Genomic DNA, 23,519 nt, shown 5'->3' on the forward strand with positions numbered 1-23,519 from the left:
TTAGGAAAATTTTCCATGTATTAAAATGGTTATTACTAGTGGAAATGATATATATATATATATATATATATATATATATATATTATCGTGATGTTGTTATCTGTTATGTGTTCTATTACTTTTACTGCATGTTGATTGTATGCATTCACTCACTTATACACAACCAAACCTCTGACACTGTGCTATAACCAAGAAATCATGAAACTAAATACATTGGATACTCAACATCTTTCCGTTCCATTACAGAAAGATACCTCAAGGACCAAACCCCGGAAACAAAACGACACCGACGCCACCAGAAATAAACTCAGTCGCATTCCAAGCGGCAGTGTTAGCTGCGGTCACTGCAACACTGACATAAATTCACAACGGAAACAATGGTGGAGGTGACGGGCAGGGAACCGGAAGCACAAATCAGGGAACAAAACACGGAACCACAAGAACCTGCACCTACAAGGCTTCACAAACGCCAATCCTCGAACCTTCAACGGGACGGGAGGTGTAATAACCCTGAAAAGATGGATAGAGAAGGTGGAATCAGTGTTTGAAATCTGCGGATGTCCGGAGGGGTGCAAGGTCAAGTTTGCGGCCTACACATTCGTTGATCAAGCTCTCTCTTGGTGGAATGGTCACGTAGAGGCCATGACACTCACGGTGGCGAACGCTATGCCATGGGAAGAGCTTAAGGAAATGTTGTTGGCTGAGTACTGTCCAAGGGGAGAAATCCAGAAAATGGAACAAGAGCTGTGGAACCTCACGGTTCAAAACTCTGACATCGATGCCTACATATCAAGGTTTAGTGAGTTGTCTCTCTTGTGCCCAGGGATGATCACATCTGAAGGGAAGAAGATCGAAAGATTTATCTGGGGATTGACTACGCCAATCCAAGGGAATGTGATAGCAGCAAACCCGACCACGTATGATAGTGCAAAGAGACTAGCCAAGAAACTATATGACCATGGCAACAAAAAGGGTACCAAAGCAGGGGAAACGGAGGTTAAGAAAGAAAGTGATGACAAGAAAGGGAAAAACAACAAACGGAAGGGAAGACAAAACTCAGAAGCATCAAAGAAACAACAAACTGTGACTGTCCATGCTGCTACTCAAGCTACCACAACACCACATGCTCCAGCCTCATCCACACCAAATAATCCCAAGCAATACTCAGGGACCCTACCCAAGTGCAGCAACTGCAATTTCCACCATCATGGAGAATGTAGAGAGATGCACTGCACAAGTTGCAACCGAAAGGGTCACACTGCAAGATACTGTAGAACTCATCCACAACATAACCAATAGGCAAACAACAACAACAATCGCAACAACAGCAACAACAACAACAATGTTGGGGCCAGTTACATCTGCTATGGGTGCGGAGGAACCGATCACTTCAAGCGCGACTGCCTCAAAGCAGACAACCAGGGGGCAGGAACATCAGGAAGAGTGTTGGCAATGGGTCAAGGTGAAGCGGCTCAAGACCCAATAGTTGTTACTGGTACGTTCCTACTTAACAACACATACGCATGCATCTTATTCGATAGTGGGGCGGAGCGAAGTTTCATTAGTAATAAATTCAAACACTTACTAAATCAACAACCCCAGAAGCTCAACGAAGCCTTCACGGTGGAAATGGCTAATGGGAAAACTGAAACAACCAAAGATGTCTATGTAGGGTGCACGTTAACACTAAACAATCACTCTTTTCGAATAGATTTGATGCCAGTAAATATTGGAAGTTTTGATGTGATAATCGGCATGGATTGGTTAAGCCCCCACCATGCTGATATTATGTGTTGCGAGAAGGCCGTTCGCCTTCATCTTCCCAATCACGAAACCCTAATAACCTATGGTGATAAACCTGGCATCAATCTTCGCCTTATCTCGTTCATCAAGGCACAAAAGTGCCTACACAAAAAGAACTACACCTTCCTCGCTCATGTTGTGGTTAAAACCAAAGAAGAATTAAACATTCAAGATATTCCAGTGGCATGCGACTACCCGGATGTGTTTCCAGAAGATCTTCCGGGAATACCCCCAGAAAGACAGGTCGAATTCTGAATCGACGTAATACCAGGAGCCACATCAACTGCCAAATCACCCTACAGGTTAGCTCCCGCCGAAATGCAGGAGTTATCTAGCCAACTAAGCGAGCTGCTGAGCAAAGGGTTCATCCGACCAAGCTTCTCACCCTGGGGAGCTCTGCTCTTGTTTGTCAAGAAAAAGGATGGATCCTTCAGAATGTGCATCGATTATAGAGAATTAAACAAGCTCACCATCAAAAATCGGTACCCATTTCCTCGAATCGATGATCTATTTGACCAGCTTCAAGGAGCTAGTTATTTTTCAAAAATAGATCTGAGATCCGGTTATCATCAACTCCGAGTTCGGGAAGAGAATATTCCCAAAACTGTCTTTTGAACTCGGTACGGTCATTACGAATTTGTCGTGATGCCCTTCGGTCTAACAAATGCCCCCGCTGCATTTATGGACCTCATGAATCCCATTCCTTGATGAATTCATTATTGTCTTCATTGACGATATTCTCATTTACTCTCGAAGCAAAGAAGAGCATGGTCAACATCTCCGCCAAGTCTTAGAAACCCTAAGAGCAGAAAAACTTTATGCGAAGCTTTCCAAATGCGAATTCTGGATCTGCGGTGTAAGCTTTTTGGGTCATGTAGTCAGTAAGGAAGGGATTCACGTAGATCCTTCCAAGATCAAGGCCATTGACGGCTGGGCGATTCCGAAAACACCAACAGAAATCCGTCAATTCTTGGGTCTCGCAGGCTACTACCGAAGGTTTATCCAGAATTTTTCTAAGATAGCCAAACCCCTCACCGCCTTGACACAAAAGGGTGTGTCTTTCAACTGGACGGAAAAGCAAGAAGTCGCCTTCCAAACCCTGAAACGAGCCCTTTGTAGTGCACCAGTGCTATCCTTACCGGAGGGAACCGAAGATTTCGTAGTCTACTGCGATGCTTCGAATCAAGGGTTAGGCTGTGTCTTCATGCAGCGCGGAAATGTGATAGCTTACGCATCCAGGCAACTAAAGACGCATGAAGTAAATTACACCACTCATGATCTCGAGCTAGGAGTTGTGGTCTTCGCCCTAAATATTTGGAGGCACTACCTCTACGGTACAAAGTGCACCATCTTCACCGATCACAAAAGCCTCCAGCACATTCTAAACCAAAAGGAGTTAAACATAAGGCAGCGAAGATGGGTTGAGCTGCTAAATGATTACGAGTGCGAGATCAAGTACCATCCGGGAAAGGCTAACGTGGTAGCCGATGCCCTGAGCAGAAAAGAATACTCAGGTCGCCGGGTAAAAACCCTATCAATAACCATCCAATCCCCCCTAACCTCACAAATCAAGGAAGCCCAAACAGATGCATTGAAGCCGGAGAATGTCGCAAATGAAACACTACGTGGGATGGATTTGAAGCCAAAGAGGACGGAGCTTATTATTTCATGAACAGAATCTGGGTCCCTAAACTTGGGGAATTCGGAGAAATGATCATGAACGAATCCCACAAGACACGATATTCCATCCATCCGGGTTCGGATAAGATGTACCTGGACATAAAGCAGCATTATTGGCGGCCAAATATGAAGGCAAAGATAGCCACTTATGTGGGCAAGTGTCTCACTCGAGCCAAGGTGAAAGTGGAATACCAAAATCCCTCGAGACTATTACAACAGCCAGTAATACCCGAGTGGAAATAGGAAAGGATTACTATGGACTTCGTGACCAAATTACCTAAGACGACAGACGGGTTGGATGTTATCTGGGTAATCGTCGATAGTTTAACTAAATCCGCTCATTTCCTGCCAATAAAAGAATCTTACAAGATGGAAAGGTTGACACGAATCTACATCAAAGAGATCGTAAGATTTCATGGAGTACCAGTCTCTATTATCTCGAATCGAGATAGTAGATTTACTTCACGATTTTGGCGGTCACTTCAGAATGCAATGGGAACACAACTAGACATGAGCACTGCTTACCACCCTCAGACCGATGGCCAAAGCGAACGAACCATCCAAACACTCGAAGACATGCTCCGAGCCTGTGTGATTGACTTCGACAAGTCATGGGATACCCACTCGCCTTTGGTTGAATTCTCATACAACAACAGTTATCACACGAGCATCAAGGTTGCTCCTTTCAAGGCTCTTTATGGTCGTAAATGCAGATCGCCTCTATTCTGGGCTGAGGTGGGTGACACCCAAATAGCAAAAGGACAATCACCAGACAGCACTCTCACAGGGCCAGAAATTATTCGAGAAACGACCGAAAAGATAATCTAAATCAAAGCCCGACTTCAAGCATCGTGAGACCGACAGAAGGGCTATGCTGACAAACGGCGAAAGCCTCTGGATTTCCAAGTCGGGGATCGGGTGCTATTGAAAGTCTCACCCTGGAAAGGAATGATCCGATTTGGGAAACGGGGAAAACTAAACTCGCGATACATCGGACCGTTCGAGATTCTTGCCCGAATTGGTCCGGTAGCCTATAAGCTGCAGCTACCTTCAGAGCTCAGCAATGTACACCCTGTGTTCCACATCTCGAATTTGAAAAAGTGCTTATCAGATGAAACTCTTGTCATTCCTTTAGAAGAGATCGAAATAAACAAGAATCTCCTGTTTGTCGAAGAACCAGTCGAGATAATGGATAGGGAAGTGAAGCGTACGAAGTAGAGCCGCATTCCGATTGTGAATGTTCAATGGAACGCTAAGCGTGGACCGGAATTCACATGGGAACACGAAGACCAGATGAAGTAGAAGTACCCTCACTTATTCTCTCATTCATGATCCTACCTTTCGAAAGAATTTCGGGACGAAATTCCCTCTAACGGGGGGATGATGTCACAACTAGCATTTTAGCTAGTAAATTTTATCCTCATGTAAACATCAACTATTGTAAAACTTGTACTCTAAGTGATAATCATACTCCATGCTCAATCAAAACCATCCATTTGAATCCAAACTCTTGATTTAAGTTCAAAACCTAATACAATACATCTCATATGGATTGAAAACCCTAGAAATCCCAGCTCAAGTTAATATGGACTAGGATCCTCTTATTAGGCCTAATGGACCAATAAACTTTCAATTTGACTATTTTGGGCCAAGGAACCCTAATTGGGCTCTAATTGAACCCACATTCATGAAACTGAAACATTTTGGGCCATGTGGGCCTAGAATAGTTCATAAAATCACGAATGAGCCATGTTGGGCCATAAATGATTTCATTGGCCCTAATGGGCCGTAAACTACTCCTTTGGGTTTCATTGGGCCGTGAACTTCCATAAAGGCCCAATAGGCCGAACAATATTCATTATGGGCCTCATGATTTCGAACTAAGTTAAGGAATGGCCCAAACTATCTCACTTCCTTCCCTCCTAGCCCATTCTCGGCCCAAATTAAAACAAAAAAAAGAGAAACATTAACTAACTAATACCATGACACCGCACTATTATTTAGTGGTAATCCAAGAAGTAACCCACATATCTCTAGGTGTAAACCACCATGTATTAAACATTTTTGGGTCTTTTCCCCCTTCCTCTCTCTACTTATGGCCGAAGATCCCACAAACCACCTACACTTCTTTCATTTCTCAAACATCAAAAATCCTTTAGAGCTCTCAAGAGAAATTTCATCTCCATCCTTCCAAATTTTTCGTGAGTTGTAAGTACATCAAGAACACTTCATCAAGAACTCATCCATTGTGGTAAGATCTTACAAACCCAACTGTATTACTTCATCTTTAAACTCATTCACTCATCTTACATCCATGTTTTCGTGAATCATGCTTCTTAGAACCATCTAAGTCCGCAAATCCTCCTCAAGAAGCTTCCTAGGGTCGAGATCTACTCAATTTATACCAAGAACCAAAAACACCAAAGCAATGTGAGTTCATACCCCTTGATTTTTGGTTTTACTATGTTTTGGGGGAGGATACAAGTTGATATGTGCTAGATCTATGTATTTGTGCATGTTTATGTGTGTTCTCTAAGTTATATGTGTGATTTTGTGAAGAACTTCATAGATCTCGACAATATATGTAAACTAAAACACTTTATACAACTTACCCTAAAGATAAAAGTGTTAAACATGTTAAGGATGTAGGAAAAACTAAACAAAATCTTGTAAGGGGACCATTCTTGACAAATAAACAAAAAGAATGGGATTTTATGAAACTTACGATTTTACATGGACTAAAAGAGTCATATATACATAAAAATGGTTCTTTATGATAATCATAGTTTTAAAAGGGCTAAAAGTGTTAAATTTCGTATAAAGGGCCTTAATGTGGGCCTTCACGGTTTTGTTGGGCCAAATTTGTAAATTTATGATTTTTATGGATTAAATTGTCATTTAACACAAACTTGAGCCAAAAATGTAAATTTACGACTTTATGGGCTGAAAACGTCACTTTATTTGGATTTGGGCCTAAAATGTTATTTTTACAAAACTTGGGCCGAAAATGTCATTTTATCTAAAAAGGGGCTGAAAATGTAAAATATATATATATATAGGCCGAAAATGTAAATTTTATAATAATGGGCCGAAAACATCAATTTATATTTACTTGGGCCAAAAATGTCAACTTATATACAATTGGACTAAAGATGTAAATTTTCATGTTTATTGGGCGTAACATGTATAATCCATGTTATTGGGCCTTAGTGGCCCATTTACATGCTTATTGGGCCCGGATTATACATTACATGTTTATTGGGCCTTAGTGGCCCATATACATGCTTATTGGACCTAAACTATACATTGCATGTTTATTGGGCCTTAATGGCCCATATACATGCTTATTGGACCTAAACTATACATTACATGTTTATTGGGCCTTAGTGGCCCATATACATGCTCATTGGACCTAAACTATACATTACATGTTTATTGGGCCTTAGTGGTCCTTCTACATGTCTGTTGGGCCTCGTACATTCATATACATACTCGTTGGACTTTTCAAAGATAAAACGTACTCGAAAAAATATTATACATAACATGATACCATATTCGCGTAAACACAGTTAAGGATCTAGTGAGACATGTCGGTTGACACCTCTAGAGTGTACGATCGTAGCCTATAGTTATAACCAGAGTCTGTTGGAGGGAGAGCAAGAGTTTGTGTATAGATCTATACGAGGTGACACTCCACACCTGAGCTGTTCGCTACAGTTAGACTAGGCCAGTCTAGGGTGACAAACCTTACGTTAATCAAGCCGGCGCCTAAGAACGCCACGACATGCGAATTCGTCATAATCAAGTATGGTTAAAACGGCTCACCTAGAGATCCACTCCAACATAATTTTATGGAACACTAATAAAATCTTGTTGATACAAAAACATACATACACTGGTATTCAGTCTTAGGGTTGAGATCACAACCCTTTTATAAACATAAAATATATGATTTTCTGGGGAAATACACAGCTAAACAATACCTTTTCTTACAACAGAAAATACAGGATTTTTATCCGGATTACATTTTTTTATATACATTCCAAAAACAGCAAACACACATGCATTAATACTCGATTTAGACACATTACTTTCAAACTACTTTACAGAAAATATCAGATTTTATGGCGTTTTACGAACAATACAAAACTTTTTATTCAAACATGCTTATGAACTCACCAACGTTATATATGTTGACATTTTCAAAATAACTGGTATTCTCAGGGAATCGTTAAGCGGAAAGGTCGGCGAGAAATGTGGAATTTGTTATATTTTGTTATCATCATACATTGAATATTTTGGCATGTAATTTATGATACTATACTTGATGTAAACAATGTTGGTTGTATTTTGATATGTATGATGATAGTCTTGTCTTGCTTCAATTATATACATTGTGATGATATTACAAGATGAAGTCACGCGTAAGCCCCCGGACGTTTTCCGCCATCTGGTTCGGGGGTGTGACATAATGCACCAAGATTTTTCATCCAAAACCAGATTTATGCCCTGAATAACATTATAAGTCATAAAGTTTCCAACTTTATGACTTTGCATGGCTAGAAGTGATTAATACCAACAAACCCTAACTTCTTAATCCATTAGGACATTCTAGCACATGCATGGGGAAGAACTAAGAGGTAAGATCACATTTTTATGCTTCTAGACATCTTAAAACGTCTGAAAGGACAACTTATATGGGCTAGAGCATGCCATACTAAAAAAGGTCAAGACTTTGGGACCAAAATGTTCCATGAATCAAGACTAACAAGATTGGAAATGGAAGCCAAGTTCAAGACTTTATACCTCCAAATGATGCCAAAAGATGATGCTATTCTGGATCGAAAGAGTCCCCCTCCTTTAAGATGTTCTTCTCTTCTTCCTTTCTCCTTCAAGGCTACCAAAACACACACACACACACACACAAAGCTCAAAAAGGCTCTATATGGATTAGGGTTTGCTTTGGGAGGTAAAAGTGAGTTGGAGGCTGATGAGGAAATGAGCATTGGGGAGATAATGTTGTATTTAAAGGGTCCAAACTCTAAAAATTAGGGTTTGAGAATGACACACGTACGCCCCGTATACGCTATGTACGTCCAACGTACGTGACCTTGGGCCAAAATTACAAAAATGCCACTATGGGCCATTTTGCAACATTTCTCATACACAATAGCTAAAATGCAATTAATCTTCATACTTAGGGTTAAAATTGGAAATATCTCATTATCAGAATGTTACAGTCTGTAAGGTCCTGTAACGGATCTTTACCAATGATCAAGCAACAAACAATCAATAGCAATCACAATAGAAGTAGAAGAAGAAAAGAAATCAAGCTTGCACACGTTTATTGCATAAAACGTCTGGTACAACTCGACAGAATGAACCGTGAACTCTATGGCATCAACAACTAGAAAAAGACCTACAACTCCTCTATTTATACAAGACTTGGGCCGCAAACTGGGTTTACGGCCGTAAACAGGTTTACGGCCGTAAACTCACTCTTGGCCGTAAACTACTAAACAACTCCCAAAACACACTAAAGACTCATAGTGAACTATTACAATGAAAGCCTAGACCAAACCATTAACTGGAGCCTTCAATCTCCCCCTTGGTTTGGTGCTAGCTTGGACTCAGTCTTTGTCAATCACCAGCACATCAGATTTTCCCATGGCTCCATTCCACATCTCCTTTTGAATAATCTCAGCAACCATCGAAGTGTACTCCTTAGCACCAGACTAAAAAAGATCTTCAGCCACCTTGATCTGATGAAGAGAGAGTTGATGTATATCCCACCTACCAAACTGAAGCAGATCCCTCTTGTCATACAAGCGGATACAATCCTCTTTAAGCTTGATGACAGCAGAAGCTGTAGTTTCATCAAACACCCAATATTGCATGGATTTGAGAGATCCATCTGGATGATTTTGAAGGACGGGAATCTGCTTTACTTGAGCAGTAGCGGGCCACATCACTGACCGAAGTGGCTGATTTGTTTTGGGATCAATGACACTCGGGTAAATCTTGATGATAGACTCTGCAGTCTTCACTGAGGGAAAGCCCTTAGCCACTTGATCTTCCAAAAATGTCTTGAGCTGAGTCGCCTTAGGGTTATTTGATGGATTTGAGAAAGGAGCATTAGACAACTCCGTAAGATCAATCCTAGTCAAAGAGTGAAAATCGTGAGCATCTTTGTAGAGTTCAGTATTGACACTCTTTCTTCTCACGATCCACATGTTCATAGTGTCATGGAATCCCCACGAAATGATCCCTGACCTATCACCATAAATGTCTCTGAAACGATTTTCTCCCAGACCCGTAAAGGTGATCTTTGATTGATCCCAGGGAGTATTTTGATCTGAGCTCCTTTTGAATAAAAATTGACCCTTTTCAGCTGACTTGGCCAATTTAGCACGTTTCAATGCCACTACATTCGGAGCCTGTGCCGGTTCCTTGTGAAAACGATCAACAACGGTGGTTGTTCTTGTAGGTGGTGGAACTATGGGAGCATCTTGATTAGGAAGATAGATCTTTGGCTCATCGACAGATTACTTGAATTTGTCGCCAAAATCTTCTTCCAGCTTCTTCTTTAGATCGTAGTAGCTGGCGTTCAATAAGCCAAAATGCGTCTGAAGATCAGTAATCTGCTTCATCTTCAGAGCTTTGTCTTCAAGAAGTTCGGCAACTTGAATATTGAGCTTTGCATTTTCAGTCTGAAGGTCTGCAACTTTGATATCCAGCTTAATGTTTTTCTGATCTAAATCAATATTTTTCTGATTCAGTGCATCGATCTCCTTCTGAAGTCCAAGTATTGAAGGATTCTCTTCTCCTGAGCTGCCATCCCCAATAGAAATTCCTTTGCCACGTGAGGGAGGCGTTGTGAATTGTTCTTCGGCCAAAAACCTGGCTAGCCTCACAGAAGCAGCATCATGGTCTGGCCTGGGAGGAGAGAAATTTGTGAGGAAGGAAGAGCCACCAGCTTCATAGAAGGTACTAGGACCTTCACTGACAGGTTCAGATGAGACAATGGCGAGAGTAGATGTTGGTGGAGTTGTAAAGCTTTGAAATACACCCGAATCAGGAATTCCCTGTCTAGGGTCAAGTCTTCGTCTCTTTATCGGAGGTTGAGAGGCATGCGTAGTTGTGCGATCACTCTCCAATGGCTCAGATGTAGGTGAAACAACATCAAGGGGAGGAATCCGTGACACTGTCACCATAGGAATTGCTATTTCCGCCATTGGATTGGTAAGAGGAGGCGTGGCTTCGAGAACGTCTTCATTTTCCCTTATCTCTGTTGCTGGATGAGCAACTTCATCGATATTGTTAAGTAGCGTGTTGAGGTTTTCACCGGTCATGAAGTATTAATTACTACCAAAATTTAAAGGAATTTCATCATTATCGAACCCAGTGAGATCGAGGTCTTCATACAAATCAGTCTCCGTTCCGCTTTTTGAAGACCCCTCATTATAATCACTTTGGACCTGAACAGATGTCAGTTCATGTTCCTCAGCTACTTGTGCATTAGGAGCTGAAGTTTCTTCTTCTTCAGCACGATCCGACACTGTAATAACATCATCTTCCGAAATGACTCTCTCAGAAGAAGTAGGCTCAGATGACATTTTGTCTGACGTTCCATGAGATTCGGAGGATTAATTTATCTCAGCAAATTTTCCGAATTTCACAAGAGGATGTAATCCTTGGAAGACGACCTTGCCCTTGCGATTCTGCTTAATGAGACCAACAGTGTGGGGGCCTAACGACTTCATATCTAGTGTGTCTCCCTCTTTGACCATCTCCGGAAATTGGGTGTCAATGAACAGCTGAATAAACCTAGGATATAGCAAGAAAGAATCTCTGGTCTCCCGGTTTATAGCATTGATGTTTACTATGAACTCATCCAATATGAACTTTGAGAAGTTGAAGTCGATTCCTGCAGCTAGTGAAACAATTGCCCCTGTGTTCCTTAGCGAGATTTCATCAGCACCTGATCTTCTGCCCGAGATACAGCTCACAAATACACGAGCCAAGAATCTCCAGTAGGGTGGCAGAAGCTTTTTCACAGTGGGAGGATAGATGCCTTCATACCCCATCTTCTTGAGGATCTTTTGCACATCTTCAATCCCGATTTCAGTAGGAAAATCAGGTTGATCATTAATCAGCAATGTTTCTCTGATGTACTGCTCAGTGATCATAATCTTGCATCCTTTCACAACAGCTTCAACGGTAACTGCTCCATTGTTTCTTGTCATCTTAGCAGTCTGCCAGAACTCCCTGACAATTCTCTGATAGATGACTGGGTTCACAGTAATGGCAGAGGCTAGGCAGCATTCTCTCAGCCTGTAGATCATCGACCTGAAATCTCCATGAGCAGCAGGAGGATCATCCAGTACAATAGCCAAGTTATGCATGTCAGCAAACTTCAAACTTGCCATTGATCTGCACTAAACCAGGCCAAGTAAGAAAACGAAATATTTGAGCAGTTAAAGCTTTAAGTTATCTTAATTAATCAATTTCATTTTGGCCTTAAAAAGAAATATTTTGATCAAAAAATTTGAGTTCACGGTCAAACATGGTCAAAATTGGGTTTACGGTCCAAATTGGGTTTACGGTCAAAAATGGTCAAAATAGGGTTTACGGTCCAGATTAGGTTTACGGCCGTAAACCCATTGCAGTAATCTCCTGACTGTAAATTGAGTTTACGGTCGTAAGCTCGAAAAGGAGTTTACGGTCGTAAGCTTCTAGGCCGTAAGCTCAGACTGTTTACGGTCGTAAGCCCTCCCTAAACCGTAAACGCCGACGAACTGAAAAACCTCGATAAATCCCCCAGTATCAGTCGAATCGATGAACAAACAACATTTCCTCAGTCGGTTTTAGCATACCTTTGATGTGGACTAAACGATTTTGCAAAAACACACAAATTTTTTTCGAGATGAGAGAGTGTGGAGAGGGTTTGCGGCCGGAAGGATGAAAAGTGAGGTGGAAAGGGTTTCCAACAGTAAACTCCACCTTTTATACCTCTTTTGAATTTTACCTGTCTCCCACACAGTATAAGGCACAGTCCAAATTCCAATTAATTTTTCAAAAATAAAGCCTTTTGAGGATTTTAAAATTAAAGTAAAATTAAAATTAAACTAAAAATAAAATAAAATAATTTCTAAAATTTAAGAATTAAATTTTGACAATTATAAAAATATAATAAAAATAAAATAAAAATAAAAATTAACAATGAGATAAAATAAATATAGACAAAAATTTATCTCAAAAGTCACTGAAAATAATTTTGTGATACTGGGATCAAAGTTGTTAGACAGCCTTAATCCACTTGTCGGTACCTTTATCTTCACGTCTTTGTCTGGTCGATCGCCGGTATTGTGGTTCACTTAAACACGAAAAATTGTGACAGAGTTAGGACATACCATTAGTTACAAGACAAAGTGATCCTAAGTTCCTAGATAATATTTCTTAAGGACCATTCAGCTGACGACGACCAGGGATATTGTTGTTCACCTAAAATGAGCAACGAGATCTATAGACAATCTGTAAATGTTCAATTTTAATTGTACTAGAACATGTTTCCCGCTTCCTGATATGCTCCAGTAATCAAGGACTTCCAGAATACTCCTTACATCGGGTGAGCAGACAATTATTAAGAGAGAAGATAGATTTAGAATGCATATGCTATACACCCAGGTCGGATCTCTTCCAATCACGCAGAGGGTGAAACATATGACTAACTGAAGTTTTAGAGGGATTGAGAAAAAGAACGATGCATATACTGTGTACCAGGTCGGATTGTGAGTCACGCAAAGGAGACAGTATATGGCTAACAGATAGAAAGAATTGCATAGATAGAGGATGCAGAGAAATAGAGTTGCATATGTTACAGTCCAAGTCGGATCTCTCGATCACGCAAAGGAAGCAACATATGACTAACAGACAGATAGAGAGAAAACAATTTTCTACAGACCTAATTTATCGGAATTCACCAGTCACCCCATCAATACCGGAATTAAGGACAAAATCCGCACATCGAGGAAAAGTTAATCCACGGTTCCAGATACAAGTTCTTTTAATATGACCAGTAGATTCCCATATATATCTCCATGCTCAACCTATCCAAGCGTCGTATTGTCAGGATAAACGGATTTAACTAGGTCAAGATTTGTCAAGTCTATGAATTCCTTAAGTTCAACTCTACCTAGTCAAGTCCATTTAGAATCTTTCGTGCCTACCAGCGCATCAAGCACAGAGCATAGACAATTTAATTTTGGGTACGTTACGCAGACTCAGATTGCCTGTTATCACTTGATAATATCACTTCCCAGTACCACATCTACAAGCAAAACTGTTAGCGACAATAATTTTGATTTTTCTGAATTTTTTAATGTTTTTGGATTTTTTGAATATTTTCTGAAAAAAAATAAAACAGAAAGAAAAGATTTTTGGATTTTTAATTTTTCAATTTTTTTTGTTTGGTTTTTGTTTATTTCTCCCCCTAAATTTGTGCATGGGTGAGAATGAAATCACTAAAATGCGCAAATTTAAACTAACCTAACCAATAACAAAAATTTAATCCTCAAAACGAATCATTTTCAAAAATTCCACAAGCACATCGAATCGAGCTTTGTTAAAAGGCTTGGTGAACAGATCCGCCACATTATTAGCAGTGGGAACCTGTTCCAGCCGGATAAGCAAGCGCTCATAACAATCTCTGATAAAATGAATTTTGATATCAATGTGCTTGATTTTGGAATGTTGGACAGGATTTTTAGTAATTTGAATCGCGACATCATTATCACAGTGAATGGGGGTTTCTAGATAATTCAAACCGTAGTCCAACAGCTGATGTTGAATCCAGATAACTTGAGAGCAACAAGCGGATGCAGCAACATATTCCGCTTCTGCTGTTGAGGTGGAGACGGTATGCTGTTTCTTGCACTGCCACGACACCAGCCTATCTCCAAGGAATTGGCACCCTCCTGATGTAGATTTCCTGTCAAGCTCACAACCTCCATAATTACTGTCAGCAAAAGCATATAAATCAAATTCAGAATTCTTCGGATACCAAAGACCCAATTTTGGGCTGCCTTTGATATACCGAAAAATCCTTTTGACAGCAATAAGATGTGAAAGTTTAGGATTAGCCTGATAGCGAGCGCATTGACAAACTGCAAACATGATGTCGGGACGACTTGCAGTAAGATACATCAACGATCCGATCATCGATCTATAGTGTGTCTGATCTATGGATTCGCCATCAATATCTGGATTCAGCAGGGGTCTTTCAGCCATTGGTGTCGATGCAGGTTTTGCGTCTTGAAACCCGAACTTCTCAAGAATATCCTCCACATACTTAGTTTGATGTAGCAGGATTCCGGTTGAATTTTGTTTGACCTGAAACCCCAGAAACATGGTCATTTCGCCCAGTGAACTCATCTCAAACCGCTTTTTCATCACGCCTTCAAACTCTCTGCATAGCTGTAGACTGGTAGACCCGAAGATAATGTCGTCAACATAGATCTGTACTTAAATCTGATCATTATCAACGTGCTTGATGAATAGAGTTTGATCAATGGTGCCGCGAGAGTATCCATGCTCGAGCAAGTGTTTTGTTAGTGTCGCATACCATGCTCGAGGAGCTTGATGCAACCCATACAACGCCTTGTCGAACTTGTAGACATGATTAGGAAACTTTGAGTTGACGAACCCAGGGGGTTGATTAACGTAGATTTCTTCCTTCACCTTGCCATATAAGAAGGCTGTCTTGACATCCATTTAGTAGACCGTGAAGTTCATGTAGGAAGCATATGCGAGAAAGATACGAATAGCCTCCAATCGAGCAACTGGTGCATAAACCTCAGTATAATCAAGACCCTCAACTTGTCGAAACCCGCGGACCACCAACCTTGCTTTATTGCGCACTATTACACCAGAATCGTCCTGCTTGTTACGATAGACCCAACGCGTGTCAAGAGACCTTTTGCCCTTTGGTAACTCAACCAATTTCCAAACCCCGATCTTTTCAAACTGATTTAGCTCTTCATGCATCGCATCTACCCAGCTGGGCTCATTCAAATCCATTTCAACGTTCTTGGGCTCTATTTGAGATATAAAGCAAGAGTAGAGACATGCATTGACATCTCCACTCCGACTTCTGGTTTTAACTCCATCACCTAGCTGACCAATGACGTTTTCGATTGGATGATCGCGTTGAATTCTCGAAGGTATGTCTTGGCTGATATCATTGAGTGAAACAGGAAGAGTGTGAATGTTGAAACCTCCATCATTTGCTGATTGATCCACATTAGATGAATCTGCTACAAACTCATTAGCAATTTCTTCAGGAAAGATGTGACATCCCCATTTTCACGGCCAGAAAAGACCGATTTTGTTTATGCTTTATAAAAATCAGAGTACTTCTTTTAATAAAAATCTTGCGGAATTTGTTCCCAGAAAAACATGATAAATACGTTATCAAAGAATTTCCGAAGAAATGTATTTTTATTCATTTTAAAACATTTGGGATGTCATCGTTAATACAGAAACATAAGCATAAACAGAACTTACATTCATTTACACTAGTGATCTACATCTCTTTTAAATCTCTCAGTGTAATGTAACTTCATATCGACACCTGTGATACAAATAAACTGAGTGGGTCAGGTTGGAAAACCTGGTGAGTACATAGGGTTTTCAACCCACAATAATATAATTATTATGTTTAAACATCAAACAATCAACCCAATTACCCATCCCCATTATCTTCTTTACTCTTAAGGATCTACCCTAAGAATCAATTATTCCTCGTTTATTCATTCCTAAGGATCATCCTAAGGAATCGGCACGAAGTCCATCGTTGTCAATGACACATCTGTCAAGCACAGCTGCTAGTATTATTACCACTAGAGTTTAGTCTATTATTCGTCGAAACCTAGTATTATTACCTAGTATTATTACCACTAGAGTTTAGTCTATTATTCGTCGAGACTAATTAATAGTCTAGCTATTATTACTATTATATAAGCGTTAAACAATACTTATATAACCCATAATAATAGCCCAAGTACTTTTATAAGTTCCTAATAACGCTAATATAATTAAATAAACGATATATTAAAAATAGTGTAGGCGTAGCTCACTTACAACGGGTTTTATAGAAAACCGGGCTTTGCTTGGAGCAGCGTTCCCGAGCCGAAAAGCTCTTCTTCTCGGAGCAGTCGAGCACTCCGGGGCTTCTGCCTCGTGCTAGGGAGGTTCCCTAGGCTTTTCGGGGGGTTTCGGGGCTAGAGAGAGGTTCTAGAGAGAGAGAGTAAAGAGAAGAAAGAATGGGAAAGGTGTGAAGAAAATGAGGGTGGGAGAGGTTCTATTTATAGGGTGAAAATGGCTGAACTTGGTGCCACATGTCACCATCTAGTGGCAAGACTTGGGGAGAAAGCAATAGCCAAGATTGTGCCACATCACCCATTTTCGCACAGCACACTTCCGACTTCTAAAATCCGTAACTTTCACATACAACCTCCGTTTTTGACATTATTTATATCCACGCGTAGGTAAAAATAAGATCTACAACTTTCATTTTGACTCCGTCGGCTAATTCTCAACCAATCTTAAATTTAACAGTACGAGGAGATTATACTGTTAAATGTCCGCGTAAAATTCATAACTTCTACATACGGACTCTGTTTTCATCTGTATTTTTACCGTTGAGTTCCTATTAATGAGATCTTCAATTCTACTTTAGGTCGCGTAGGCCAAAAACCTCTCGATCTAAAATTCGAGTTTCGGGTCGTGCACTGCTATGCCAAATCTTAGAAAATTCATAACTTCCTCATACGAAGTCAGATTTGGGCGTACTTTTTTTGTATGTTCTCGGTTTAACGTTTTCTACGACTTTTGTTTAGATCGCTAAGGCTAAAAGTCTCTCTATCGTAAATTCACTATTTACGTCTCCCAGTGCCGTGCCGGTTCTGCCGTAAAACTTTGACGGGTCATAACTTCTTCGTTATAACTCGGATTTTGGCGTTCTTTATATGTACGGAAACCTTGAGACGTATTCTACAACTTGGTTAAGATTATTTATTCTAAATAATCTTTTGTCGAAAATTCGTTTTCGACCCCTATTATCTCTAAATTGACTAGCCCGGATCTACGGGCGTTACAAAAGAGTAGTTCCATAAAAGTTGGAGTGACAGCGAAAGCATCTCTAGACATGAACTCTCTTTCAACAGGGGTAAGAGGTGTAGCATCAGCATCAGGAGTTCCATTTTGAACTTTAGACTCTGGACTATCAAGTCGATCAGATGACTCCCCCTCAGGTGGAGCAGAGGACTCCCCCTCAACCGTTGGAGGTCTGTAAACAACTTCTTCGTCTTCGTCTTCAGAAACAATCTTCGAACCAGAAGAGGATCCATTTGAACCATCTGAAGACACATTTAAGGATTTGAAAAGCGATGTGTAATCAAATAACCAGTTAGGATCCACTCGAGCGTCTGTTTCATTCTCCTCCAACCAGCGTACGTCATAGGATTCGAAAATCTGCTTAGTCTTCTTGTTGTAAACCCTATACGCGGTGCGCGCAGCATACCCTACAAAATAACAATCATCGGCTTTGGCATTGAACTTTGGGTTGGATCCCAAGTGAAGAAGGGTGCAAGGGCAGCCAAATACACGGAAATGACTGACTGAAGGCTTGTGTCCATATAGGATCTCATACGGTGTCTTCATCTGAGCTTTGTTGATTAAAACACGATTCTGCACGTAGCAAGCGGTGTTGATTGCCTCAGCCTAAAAGAAAACAGGTAACTTGGAATCACACAACATCGTCCTTGCAGCGTCTTTTAAGGTTCTATTTCTCCTTTCAGCAACACCATTTTCTTGAGGCGTGTGAGCAGAGCTGTATTGACGCATGATCCCTTTTTCTGCGCAAAAATGGTCAAGAATCGCATTCTTGAACTCAGTTCCATTGTCAGTACGAAGCGCCTTCACCTGGTTGTTAGTTTAATTCTCAATCATCACAATGAACTTCTTTATCAGATCAGCAACCCCAACTTTGTTGGATAAGAAGAAGACCCACGTAAAACGAGAGAAATCATCGATCAAAACTAGACAGTACGAACTTCTGTTGATGCTCAGGATGTTGACCGGACCAAATAAGTCCATATGCAATAATTGGAGCACCTGACTGATTGAGTTGACTTGCTTTGGCAGGTGTGGTTTTCTATGATGTTTTCCTTGGGCACAGGACACACACTTCTCAAATGTAATAAAGTCTCTGAAAGGTAAGCCTCGGACCATCTCATTCTTAGCAAGGCGATTTAGGTTTTTCGCGTTAGCATGACCGAGTCGTCGGTGCCACAGCATTGCGTTTTGTTCGGAGACTTTTGAAAATAGGCAAGTGACTTGTTCAGGTATGTTACTGTTCATGTCAATAATGTAAGCATTCCCATCCCGCTTAGATTTGACGAGAATCCACTCTTCCGGGATGACAATGCCTGGCTTGAGAATCATGCATTCTTTATCGGTAAAATGGGTAGAATAGCCTTTATCGTAAATTTGAGAAACACTCAACAAGCTATGCTTTAACTCGGGAGCAAAGTTGACATTTTCAAAACTTAGCACTCCATTTGTAACGGTTCCTCTCTGAGTGATTTTGCCACCATCTCCGCCCACGAAGGAAACATACCCCCCATTAAAAGATTGAATGTCGCTCAATTGGGAGATGTCTCCTGTCATATGCCGGGAGCAGCCGCTGTCGACGTACCAAGGTCTGACGACATTCCTCCGCAACTGTCCCTGCAAAATAAGCGGGATTATTTAGATTTGGGAACCCAGGTCATCACTGTCCTGGGTTTCCTTTTCGCTTTCTCTGATTTATCTTTTAAAGTTTTCAATTTTGAATCCTCATTTCTAATCACTTTAGAGGATGATGATGATGGATTGGAAATTGATTTGGGCATCCAATGATATTTAGGTTTTATAACATTCTCAGGTGGTTTTGAAATAGGTTTCTTATTAGTTTGCACTGAGCCTCTGGATGTTCTACTAGAAGTGGTTGAAGATCCAGAACTGCTCTTTGACGAAACCGATCTTGGCAGAGCCTTGTTCGGTTTTGGCAAACAATTTGGAGCTTTGTTATGAAGAACCTTTTTATTCTTTTGAAAAACAGCCCTTTTTCTGCTTCGATCATCTTTCCAATCATCATTTCGAGAATGAGTTCTTGAGGATTTTCTAATTAAAGACCTTCCTCGAGATTCGTTCTCTCCTCTTGGTGACATATAGTTCACAAAGATCCTATTTTGACAATTCCTAGCTATATGACCACCAACACCACAATTAAAACAAATCTGTTTATTATTTGAACTTGTACTGCATTTCTCAGATTTATTTTCTTGACAGACACTCTTACTCTTCTCAAAAGAACATGCATGAGAAATAGGTTGTGAGATAAGTGAGGGTGCCTCAGATGGTGTAACTTGTGGAATTGATGGGTTTTCATGAGAATCACAAGCATCAGAATTACCAAACAGTTCATCAAACATATCAAAGAAATTAAATTCAACAGTAGCAGATGTGGAATCATCACACGAAACATTCTCAGTTTTAATATCAGAAACAAAAACTTTTTCATTTGAAACAAAAATATCAGAATCAGAAACAGAAATAGAAACAGATTCTCCAACTTCACGCTTTGCCTGATCTAAGGGTTGATCTGCAGGGGAAGTAGAAACGTTACTACTTTCAATATTAATAAATCCTCCTGAAATGAAACCAGATGGCTTGCCGTAAACCATGAATGGTTCGTTGGCAATCTCATCTTTGGATAGGGGTTGATACTGATATGTATGATTATAAGGAGGAGGTACACTATCGTATCCTAAACCCTTTTGATGGTTTTGTTTGAACTGCATGCAGTGATCAATCATGTTGGCAACTACCTCGCTTGATCCATCAAATTTTCTAAAATCAAAATTTGCAGTTTCAAATTGTCTCTTTAATGTATCAAGCTCAGTAATTAACTCATCATTTTGTCTCTTAACATAATCATAAAGTTCACATTTTTCACTGTATTCTGTCTGAATTCTTTTAAACTCTTTTATTTTTGTTTCTAACTGGGCCTTAAGGGGTTTTTGTCCTTTCCTGAGTTGATAGCCCTCATATCTAAGGTCCTCTACTTCTCTACCTAATAATTGAATTTCATCATGAAGAAGTTTAACATATTCATTACATGCCTGAGAACAAGACGGTAGATTTACCTCACTCTTCCTGGGCTCTGAAGTAGAAGACACCATCAGAGCAAACTGCAGCTCCATCATTTCTGCTTCAGGATCAACTGCATCATTCTTCAGGGGAGCATCATCAATTTGAGCTAGGTGAGCGTTTTCTGGCCCTGAAATATTCAAAGCCTGAATCTGGTCCTCCCAGTCAAAGGATTGAGCGACCATAGCAGTCTCACCATTAACCGCAGCACATGCACGATTGTTTCCCACTGCAACCATTGTCCTGTTGTTGTTCATCCTACGATCTGGTTTTGGACACTCACGAGCAAAGTGACTCGGCTCGTGGCAGTTGAAACATCGCAGCATGTCCTTGTTGAATCCCACCTTCTTGTCAGCATTCATGCCCCAGTTGTTCTTCCCTGTCTTTTTAGCAAACTGCTTGGCCCTGAAAACAGCCATAGCAATCTGCCATGTAATGTCCATCTCTTCCACGTCTTCTGGATGAATCTGATCCAGGTCAGCAAATGACAGCTGAGGTGGAAGCTCTCCAGCTACAAAAGCATTGTAGCAGTTAACAAGCCCAGTGGCTAGAGCCAGATTTTCATCAGTGTCTTTCGAGTTTGAGGAAGAGGCTACAACTGGCACATTTGGAGGGGGAACAACTTGTGGAGTGACAAATGGCTGGCTTTGAGAATGAGGAATGGATGATGCAGCAGCGAAGGTCCGAATCTGAGGTTGTTGAGCAGCAAAAGCTTGACCTGAGGAAGACATGATTGATGAGAGAGCATTGTTGGATGAGATTCCAATATTTGCAGTTGAGTACGAGTCCACGTGGTTAATCTCTTTCAGTTTGTCATCAATATCACAAGCTTTGATGATCGCCATGATTTCAGCAAGAGTGAGGCGATTCAGATCCTTGGTCTTCTTAATCACAGCAACATTCATGTCCCATGACCTAGGAAGAGCATTCAGAATCTTCTTGTTAATCCCTGACTTGGTCAAGAAAATCCCAGATATATTCATGTCAGTGGTGAGAGTTGTGAACCGCTACAGCTGTGCCTCAAGAGTCTCTCCGGGAATGTAGTTGAACATATTGAACTTTTGTTGCAACATGTCCTGGCGACTCTCCTTCATATCTTCATTGCCTTCATATACCTCAATTTGTAACATCCCAAGTTCGGAAGCACGAAGTTGAAGGGTGCAAAGTGTAATCTCGAAGAAGGGACTCGACGAGTAGGTACGCTTACTCGCCGAGTCGGAGCGGGTTTGGGTCGCGGATTAAGTGGCCAACTCGCCGAGTCGGTGGCTAGGACTCGACGAGTTGGTGCTGGAATGAGAAAACCCTAATCTCGGGGGTTACACCCTATTTAAAGGACTTTATGTCCTTCTCTCAGCCTCCTTATTGCCCTTGAGAACCAGAAAACCCTAAGCTCGTGTGTGTGAGGCCTTTGGAGGGAGATTGAAGCTTGGAAGTTGTTTCTAGTGGGAGAAACTTGAAGATCAAAAGGGCTTGCATCAAGAGAGTGGTGTAGATCCAGAATCTACTGAAGTTTGGGCACATCTTGGAGGTAATAAGCTGTTACCTTCACTCTTTTGCATCTAGATCTATTCATGTAGGAGATTTGGGGCCATTTTGGTGTGTTTAAGATCTATTTCGGGTTTGGAGTTTAGATCTGAAGTTGCTACTCTAGATCTAGACTTGTGTTGGTCTAGAATGTCATAAAGCATCAGTCAATGAGTTGTTGGTGAAGCCCCTTTGTCTTAAACCCTAGCCCTAGAGTGATTTTGGACCTTTAACCCCTTGGTTTCACATAAAGTTTGCAACTTTACGAGGGAGTTATGCCCTAGAAGAGTGGATCTATAGTTTGGAGCCCCTGCATGGCTCAAAAAGCCTCTGTTTGGATGAAGTACTGAAGGGACTCGGCGAGTCACATGGGTGGACTCGGCGAGTCACATAAAGATAGGCATGGACTCCACGAGTTGAAGAACAACTCGGCGAGTCTGTTGAAGATTGCCTTGGACTCGGCGAGTCTGTTCTTGGACTCGGCGAGTGAGGCCGCAGAACCCCTAACCTCTTCTGGTTAAGACGCAGATCAGTGAGTCGAGGGGTGACTCAGTGAGATGGTCAGGATGGGACTCGGAGATCGTTGGACTCGACGAGTCTTGGGGCGACTCGGCGAGTTGAGTCGTGTTATGGGAGTTTTCTGAGTATGAGGACTCGACGAGCCGACGGGTTGACTCGGCGAGTAGAGTCAACCAGGAGGGTTGACTTTGACTGAGGACTTTGACTTTGACCAAGAGTTTACCAGTTTGACTTCCAAGGGTATTTAGGTAATTTTGGTATTTATGGAATTGGTTCTTTGGTAGTGATCTGTGGTGAAGTTCGTGTCGGTGGTCGGAGCAGCTTGGCCTTATATCTTCAGTCGGCAATTGCAGGTGAGTTATCCTCACTATATCGACAGGGTCTACGGCACCAAGGTCAGCCCTTTATCGGATGGAAATCCGGGTATTGTTTGTTATGTTATTGCTTTGCTAGATCTGCATCCTGGTATTTAGGATGGTGTTATGTTAGTGACCTGGTTAAGGTCGGTACCCGGTATATAGGGTAATGTTATGCTAGTGACCGGTTAGGTCGGAATCCTGGTTAGGATGTTGATATGCTATGTGATCTGTTAGACTGTTTGTCTGGTTAAGGATTGTTATGTGATTAATTGTTATGTGCACATGGTTGTTTGATGGGGGTTGGGTTGAGGCGGGTCCTGCTTTGTGCTGTAGGCCAACATACCCAGGACGGACCAGATATTTCGAAGGCCCAGCGAGCGG

Source organism: Lactuca virosa, chromosome 2 (assembly GCF_052849685.1).
Source record: "Lactuca virosa cultivar CGN04683 chromosome 2, Lactuca_virosa_CGN04683_v6, whole genome shotgun sequence".
NCBI classification, from domain to species: domain Eukaryota; kingdom Viridiplantae; phylum Streptophyta; class Magnoliopsida; order Asterales; family Asteraceae; genus Lactuca; species Lactuca virosa.